General features: G+C 39.8%; 1 protein-coding gene across 2 annotated transcripts in view; it reads right to left on the reverse strand.

The window, feature by feature from the left end:
• DPP6 (dipeptidyl-peptidase 6) overlaps window positions 1-9,544 on the reverse strand; it is a 1,346,563-nt gene that overhangs the window by 738,604 nt on the left and 598,415 nt on the right. The gene's annotated exons all lie outside the window — the stretch shown is intronic.

The raw sequence follows: 9,544 nt of genomic DNA on the forward strand, positions 1-9,544 counted from the left end.
CACAGCGCCACACCATTACTCCATTAGATCCGATGATTTGTTGCCTTAACTCACTAACTTCTAGAAAAGACTGATCTCAAATTTAGGAGAGAAAGGACACAATACAAACAGGATATATGAGAGATGTAGTTCAGGCAGGCACTCCATGGGGACCTTCTTGTCCCACAAGGAACACTCGGTGCCCAGAGACACATGATGTTTCTACATATTTCATCAATCCCAGTTCCAAGGAATTTCCAAGTCCCAGGCCTTTATTAGCTTGTTCTCAAGTGCCATGGAGTCATCTCTGACTCGCAGCGACCCTGTATAGGGTTTCCGAAGAGCGGTTGGTGAATTTGAACCACTGCCCTGTGGTTCAAACTGACCTCGAGGTTGAGTGCGTATCCTACGGTGCAACATGTGTTATCAATAATCAGGCCTCATTGCTAAAGTTTTCAACAGGCATATGCATGATTGATGGCATTGTTCTTCCCGCCCCTGTAAAAATTAATCTTTAGGGCGGTCTTTGGAAAACCCAGTATGTTTTCACATAAAGTGACCTCAAAATGCTGGCAAATTTCAAGGGTTATTTTTCAGATATCAGACATAAAGACCTAAATAAGATTTTTTGTCCCATTTTTTTTGGACAAAAAACCCTATCCTTATTTTGGAAAGCACAGTGATTTAGTAGAATAAACATTGGACTGTGGACCACAAGGTAGCGGTTCAAGCCCATCCACAGGAGAAAGATGAGTCTTTCTGCTCCTGCAAATATTTACAGCCTCAGAAACCCTATAAAGGATCACTATGAGTCAGAACGAACTCGAGGGCACTTAACAATAATCATTATTTTATGGAAAAGTTTATTCAAGTAAGAAAAGAGTTTGTACATATTAAATCTGAGGAAAAGGGTTGGAGGTAGGGTGGTGGTATTGAGGAGACAATATTTTTGATATGCTAGCTGCCCCATTTTATCTAGTGAGGAACCAAAGATAACATTTAAGATTAATGTAACCAGAAATTTTTATAGAGAGAAATTTTTATATAGTATTATGAATTACGTCTATAGAAGAATTAAAAATAACTTTAAAGCTTTTATAACTCATGATGAAGAAAAGGAAGTGGTAGAAATATGAGTGAGCATTGAAATGTAGAGAAAATATTAAGAATCACAGGAAAAAAATACAAGAAGAACTAAAACAAGAAATGGCTAAAAGAAATATCTCCAGATAACACTTCTTTTAGTCATTTCTGGCTTTAGTGTCATAGATTTGATGGTATGAGATAAATATTATTATTACTATTTATATTTGCTATAATGTAATATATTTTATGCTTATTTTTTCTGTCTTTAAAAGTCATTTTCTAATCATAAGCATATATTTTCACTTGACCTCAGTGTCTTCACAGGGCACCAATCCAAAGTATAATATTTTAATCTTCCCAAGTGACCTTAGATTTCAGGGGAAGCCTTTTAGACGATGTTGAAAACATCATCTACCCCATACAGTATATATTTATCATTGGAATTTTATTGTTTTTAAAATTGATCTGTATTTAATTGTCCTGTTTCTATTAATTTTATATGAACTGTGGCATTGTAGGATAAGCACTGGACTGTGAACCACAGGTTGGTTGTTAAAACCCACCCGTGTTCCTTGGAAACCCTACATAGGGTTACTCTGAGTCAGAATCAACTTAACGGGGATAGGTTGTAAGTACAGTTTAAATCTGTCTAATGTGTGTAAATAATATAATAAGATTTAAGTTAAAGTTGGAGATAAGCATTGTTTTTCCTCTCAAATGTTGAAAAATACCAATATACCCCTTACTGCTGATGAGTTTCAGTTCCTTCACTGGTGGTAGAGGTAATTCAGAACAAAAGTTTGAAAAAAGAGGGTTGCATGGTTTCGTGTCTGTGAGTGGGCAGGAGAGGGGAAAAAGGAGGCACAAACCATGGTCCTCATCTGCTTCATGGTCCCAAATGTGCCAAGTACATCTCTTCTTCAGTTCTTATCTCTTCAGAAGTTCACAATTGTGACTGTCTGTAAGATATTGTTGTTAAGTGTTGTCAAATCAGTTCCAACTCATAGCAATCCTGTATAAGATTTCCAAGGAGCAGCTGATGGGTTTGAACTGTTGACCTTGCAGTTAGCAGTCCAGTGCTTATCCTCCAGCACCACACCAGATATGTTGTTGTTAAGTGTTGTTGAGGAAATTACAACTCACAGAGACCCTGCACAGGGTTTCCAAGGAGCCGCTGGTGGATTTGAACCATCAACCTTGCAGTTAGCTTGTGGTTAGCGGTGGTGGTGGCGGCGGTTATGTGCCATGGAGTTGGTTCCGACTCATAGTGATGCTGTACAGGGTTTCTGAGGCTATAAATCTTTACAGAAGCAGAAAGCCCTGTTTTTCTCTAGCGGAGCACCCAATAGTTTCAATCTGCTGACCTAGAGGTTAGCAGCTCAATTCATAACCACTACATTACATGCTTATCCTACAGCACCACACAAGATGTGCTGTTGTTGTTAAGTGTTGTTGTGTCAATTCTAATTCATAGGGACCCTGTACCGGGTTTCTGAGGAGCAGCTGGTGGGTTTGAATCATTGACCTTTTGGTTTGTAATCCAGTGCTTATTTTACAGCACCACACCAGAATATGGCCACTGTAAGACTGCCAAAGACATTGGAATTTGTTTCCAATGGCTGCTATTACAAATGATCACAAACTTGGATGGCTTAAAGCAACCAATTTATTCTCTCATTGTTTTGGAGGACAGAAGACTGAACTCATATCAGTGGGGTAAAAATCAGGTGTTGGCAAGGGCATGCTCCCACGGGAGAGTCTAGGAGGAAATCGGTTCCTTGCCTTTTACATCTTCTGATGACTCAAGGTACTCCTTGACTTATTTGCTCGTGGCTGCATACGTTCAATCTTTCTATCTCTGTGATCACACTTTGCGGTCTCCTTTTTGGTCTATGTAGAATCTCTCCTTGCTTCCCTCTTAAGGTAGATACATGTGATTATACTTAGGGGATTCAGGAAAGGAGCTCTGGTAGTGTAGTGGTTATGAGTCCGGTTGCTAACCTCAAGGTCATCAGTTTGAAACTACCAGTTGTTCCTCAGGAAAAAGATGAGGCTTTCTGCTCCCGTAAAGATTTACAGCCTCAGAAACCCTATACAGGGTCACTATAAGTCGGACACTATAAGTCCATGGCACATAAGCACCACCACTATCTAATAATTCAAGATAATTTTCCCACCCCAAGATCCTTAACTTAATCATATCCACAAAGACCCTTTTTGGCCTCATGAATGTTATAAGGTAACTGCAATGGTTAGGGTTCTGTGTTAAGTTCACTAGATCAGGATTTCCAGACGTTTGGCAGTTGAGATGTGCTTATCGTCATGGTGATGAAACCTAATACAGGCCTACTTCACTCAGTGATAAGTGGCTAGGAAGAGCCAATCAATTAAGGGGATGCTGCCTTGAGGGTGTAGCCTGCTCCCAGTATAATGGACATGCAGGAAAGACTCTGTCTTCTGTTGGGACATGAGATTCTGCCATTGTAAGTCATTACTTTGCTAACAAAGTTCTCTCTATGTTTATACATATATATGTTTCATTGGTTTTGCTTCTCTAGAAAACTTGGTCTAAGACAGTAGCATTCATAATTTCAAGGGATTTCAGCCTGGAGCTTAATTCTACCAGTCCTTGACCTGCCTAGTTAATTTTGGATGATTTCTCTCCAGTCCTCTGATTTCATCATAGCGTGGATTTCTTTGCTCCAGAACCTTATCTGGCAACTTGATTAAGATTCTGGAATTATTATCTTTCATTACTGTTGTTTAGAATCTTCCTCAAAATGGTGACTACTTGATCAGCCAACCCCTTGTAATATATGGTCTCTACCCACTGACATCGATTTCAACACACAGCAACCCTGCAGGACAGAGTAGAAATGTTTCAAAGTGTTTTTAAGACGGTAACTGTTGGTGGAAGCACGCAGCCTTACCTTCCTCCCTCCGAGTGGCTGGTGGGTTAGCAAGCCTATAGAAGAGGGCAGAACTGCTTCTTTGGGCTTCCAAAGTTATAAGTCTTATGGGTACAGACAGCCTCATATGGCCCCTAAGAGAGCCAGAATTCATTTGAAACGTACCAAAAGGTTCTCATTTACACTAGGCAAAACACTCCATAGAAGACCAGGTTGCCAAGGCAAGATTTACTTCTTTTCCTGGTTTATATACAACTATGACTTTAAAATAGTATTCGTAATACAGCAATGCTTTTTAAACATGCCCCTTTATGAATAAAAGTGTATACACAATTGCCTTCGTGTATAGTATTAACACAAGCATGAATAATAAATGCCTCTCTCCATCCTTCAGCTAAATGGCTCTTTAGTGTAAGGATTCAATAAATAAGCAAGATGCACCTAACAATCCTTCTAGAATTAAGGATGGAAAGTCAAAGAAAGACTGTTAAGATGCTCCCAGGGAGCCACTTCTCAGCACTTTGGAAGTTTGCAACTAACTCTAGGGTTAGCAGCAGTGTAAACTAATCCTTTCTTTTATGGGAATGTGTCAGACCCTCCTCTTTTCAGATCTGTTTCCATTTAAAGAATGAGTCAACCTCAATGTTCAAGTTCAAATAATGTGAACCACATTCCTAAAGCATTTCATAAATCATGGATCGTGCATGTTGTGGTAGACACTGTAGACTGCCTCCCTGAGGTCCAATTCCTCTCTTCCTTCTTCCAGCTCACAAAGTCTGATGGCCACAAAAGAGGCTTAGAATGGAAGAGCCGCTTTCCCCAAACCCCTTTCAGCTAAGGGCAGCCATGCAATATACTTAGCACAAATAAGCTGTCTCTTGGCCAGTTTCAGGGGATACATTCTTCTATGATGGAGAGTGATATGGACGCATGGGGGAAGTTATGTCCCTGTCCCTTCGTCTCTGTCTGGAGCTGTGGCGGTCATTGCACAGCATGCTGATGATGGCAGCAGAGACAGATGGAGACAGCCTAGTCCCTGATGATATCTTTGAGCCACTGAATCATCCTGGGACTGCTGCATCTAGACTTTCCAGCTTGTGAAATAACAAAAACACCTTCAGTTTGAATATTTTAGTCAAGTGCCTTCTGTCTGCAGACAAAGCCCTCTAAGGGATACATTGTGACATCTGGATTTTAATTATTGCTCAAGCAGAACCCATGGGTTCCATGAATTTCCTGGAAATGTTCTGTCATTTTATGGATCTATACATTCCTCTCCTGCTCCTCCATGATAATAAAACTGATAGTGTACAACAGATTCTAAAAATGACTATAAGGTAGTATCTCTAATATTACCTATTGTGGAGTCCTGGTGTGTCATTCTAGGATAAGCACTGGACCACAAGGTCGGTTTGAATAACATGGTTAGTTGTTCAAACTCACCAGCTACTCCTCAAAAATCCTATACAGGGTTGCTGTGATTCGGAACCGACTCAATGGCACTCAACAACAACAACATAACCTATTGCAGACAGAGTAAAACCATGAGCGTAAAACCTCATCTCCATGGCTTGGCTCCCACTTGCTCCCTTCAGTCTTTTCTCTTGATAATTAGCGTGCCCCTCACAGCTGCCAAGTCAGCATGTCAGGCCTTTTGTGACTTCTGGTGTTCCTTACGCTGCTTCCATTCCATGTACTGATCTGTCTTTCAAAGTCTCTAGCTCCTCCCATTCCAAGAGGCCTTCCACAAATATTCTTTGCCTTCATGGATCTCTCAATTATTCTGGATGACCATACTAAATGGTATCTGTAATACCCATATTTAGCATGCGGTCGAAATCAGTATTAGATAATCACCTTTACTCAGATGTGCAGCAGCAAGGAAAAAAAAAAAAAAAGCTTCACAGTAGAAGCCACTCACTCCAATTAATCAGCTGGAAGATGGGTGTAAAGGTATACACAGATGTAAGTGTGACCAGGTAGCACTGGCAACTTGCCCAAGTAGCCTGTACTTCTGATGAGAAGATACTTGAGGTGCTGTTGAGTAGGTTCCAACTCATAGAAACCCTATGTATAACGAAACACTGCCTGGGTCTGTGCCATTCTCACAACCATTGTTACACTTGAGTCCATTGCTCCTACCAGTGTGCCAATTCATCTCATTGGAAGTCTTCCACATTTTTGCTGACCGTCTATTTTACCAAGCATGATGTCCTTTTCCAGGGACTGGACCCTTCCGAAAATACGTACAAATTATGACAGATGAAGTCTGGCCATTTTGGCTCCCAAGGAGCATTCTGGCTGTATGGCTGTACTTCTTCCAACACAGATTTGTTTGTTCTTCTGGTAGCCCATGGTATTTTTAATATCCTTCTCCAACACCATAACTCAATTGCATCAATTCTTCTAAGATCTTCCTTATTCACTGTCCAACTTTAACATGCATAGGAGGTTTTTGAAAATACGATGGTTTGAGTCAGGTGTACCTTAATCCTCAAACTGACATCTTTGCTCTTCAACACTTTAAAGAGGTCTTGTGCAGCAGATCTGCCCAATGCAATATGTCATCTGATTTCTTGACTCCTGCTTCCATGAGTGTTGATGGTGAAGCCAAGCAAAATGAAGTATTTGACAACTTCAATCTTTCCTCCATTTATCATGATATTTGTTGCTTCCATGGTGAGGATTTTTTTCTTCTTTACACTGAGGTGCAACCCATATTGAAAGCTGTGCTCTTTGATCTTCATCAGTAAATATTTTAAGTCTTCGTCTTACACAAGCATGTCCAATTTGTGAAAGTTCATGAAGCAATATTGTTGTTGTTAAATATTATCAAGTCAGTTCTGACTCACAGCAACCCTATGTAGGATTTCCAAGGAGCAGTTGTTGAGTATGAACCACCAGCCTTGTGGTTCAAACTGACCTTTCAGTCCTGTGTTTTATCATGTTTATGTATTACTCTTCAATACAATACTGAAAATAATTTTCTCCACAATTTTTTTTTTTAATGGCAATACATTTGCAGACACTAGACCTAAATCAAATAGCAATGAAATTTCAATTGCATTAAAGTAATTTGTGTGTTATATACCTACACAGAAGACTAGCCAGTGGTCTATCCTGAGAGTCCATGGTTGGTCCTAAAACCTGAAGTCTACCTTTGGTATGACTTTCAAATACTCAGGGCTTTTCATTTGTATTTTACCTGTAAGCGTTCTATAGTTTCCAACCACAAACCAGAGTCCATTCTGTCTTATGTAAAAATCCTGTAAATCAAATGTTAGGGATATTTCAATGCCAATTTGATTCAGCTGGAATTTTCATCTCCTACAACAATAATTGTGCACTAGACAAAATCAGAGTGCGCCTCACAAGCAATGCAAGACCTGTAGCTGCATGAAAGGGCAAACCCATTGTGGGGCCTGCCATCGACACATATTTAATATCTGAAAATAAAAAAGGCAACTTTGAGTCGATTGTACCAAAGAGAAGTCTAGAAAAGAGCACAGACTAGCAAGGGAGAAATGAATGACAAAATTGAAAAGGACACATCCTCATTTGGCTAATCCCTTTGGAAGTAAGACTGCCTTAAACACTTGTAATCTGATTTCTAGTACATAAATTGTGCATAACTGGTGATAATTAGACTTCACTACAGAACAAGGAGGTTTGTTGTTGACAGTGATTACCATGAGCCATCTGAAGGTCCTCAGTTATCAAAAGTGTGTTCCATCATGTTCATCTGATTCTTCTAACCAGAGCAGGAAAGTGTAACCTTATGTGCAAGAAAACAGCTCCCAATTGAGATTGAATCCAATTAGTTCAGAATGAATTTTGAGGACTAGGTATAACACAAGAACTATAATCTGAGTTTCAACAAATCAGAATAAAAGATGGGTAGCAGTATTTGAAAAAGATGATTCTTTTTTCTAAGTGTAGGTATAACTCTTTTTATCGTGATTTGCTTTATTGTGTTTCACAGATAGTAAGTTTCATGTTAAGTTTTTGAGTTACAAATTGAAGAATGTAGCAACCTAGCATCGAACAACTCAATTGGTACAATTGTTTCCAACAGTATATGCTCATTTCATGTCTTTGTGTGACATTCTGGTAATTCTCACAATATTTTAAAGTTTTTCATGGTGCTATTGAATACTTAGGAGCTCTGGTAGCATAGTGGTTACGAATCGGGCTGCGAACCACAAGGTCAGCAGTTTGAAACTACCAGCTGTTCTGTGGGAGATAGATGAGGCGTTCTGCTCCCGTAAAGATTTATAGCCTCGGAAACCCTGTACAGGGTCGCTATGAGTCGGAACCAACTCCACGGCACATAACAACAACAACAACAATTGAATACTTAATAGATTACAGTATAGTGTATATATGACTTTTATATGCACTGGGAGACCAAAAAAATTGTGTGACTCAATTAATTGCAATATTTGGTTTATAGCCATGGTCTGGAAACAAAAAGTCAATTTCTTTCTCTGGGTATGTCTGTACATACTATGGTTTCTAAGCCTATGAAAATGTAAGTGATGCTGGTGGGAAGCCCAGAGCTTGGGAAAGCACCCAAAGACTGTGCAAATGTGTCAAATGTGTTAGTATCGTTACCATGGCTTCTACAACTCATCTGTCAGTTTCTCACACTATGGTGGCTTACGTGTTGTTGTGATGCTGGAAGATATACTACTGGTATTTTCAATACCAGCAGGATCACCCATGGTGGAGAGGTTTCAGCTGAGCTTCCAGACTAAGACAGACTAGAAACAGGGAGAGAGATGGACTACTTCTCAATGTTTACTCACTGAAACCGTTATGGATAGCAGTAGAACATTGTCAGATAGTGCCGGAAGATGAAAACATTACGAATAGCATCTGAATACTGCCAGATAAAGTGCTGGAAGATGACCCTCAATAATATGGATTGGCACAGTGGGATCAGCAATGGGCTCAAGAATAACAATTGTGAGGATGTAGCAGGACTGGGCAGTGCTCTGTTCTGTTGTGCACAGGGTCGCTATGAGTCAGAACTTACTCAATGGCACCTAAAACAACAACGACATGTTCTTTTAGGTTAAGTTCTGTCCCTTGTCCAGAAGAAAGCATCCTTCTTCTAGTGATATCCTCATAACTGCCTCATAACTGCTCTTTAATTTTTATTACATCATTGCACTACCATGAAATTCTGTGTATGCTTTGTCTGTTTATGTTGACCATAAACCTTTATCTTTCTTTTTCAGATCTTAGGTAGCTTAGCATAGCGCCCTTACTCCCTAATGTAAAAAACAAACAAACCCAATGCTGTCAAGCTGATTCCAACTCCTGGTGACCCCATATGTTACACAGTAGAACTAGTCCATAGAAAATTACCAAGCCTTTCTTCTTGTGTCACTGCTGGCTGAGTTTGAACCGGCAGCTTTAGTTTAGTAAATGAGTGTAAAAGATTTGAACTTCAGTCCCAAATTGTTGTCCTTGTTGTTAGGTGCCATCGAGTTGGTTCCAACTCATAGCGACCTTATGCATAACATAATGAACCATTGCCTGGCCCTGCGCCATCCTCACAATTG

The sequence above is a fragment of the Chrysochloris asiatica genome, unplaced genomic scaffold, assembly GCF_000296735.1.
Source record: "Chrysochloris asiatica unplaced genomic scaffold, ChrAsi1.0 scaffold00166, whole genome shotgun sequence".
Classification (NCBI taxonomy): Eukaryota; Metazoa; Chordata; class Mammalia; order Afrosoricida; family Chrysochloridae; genus Chrysochloris; species Chrysochloris asiatica.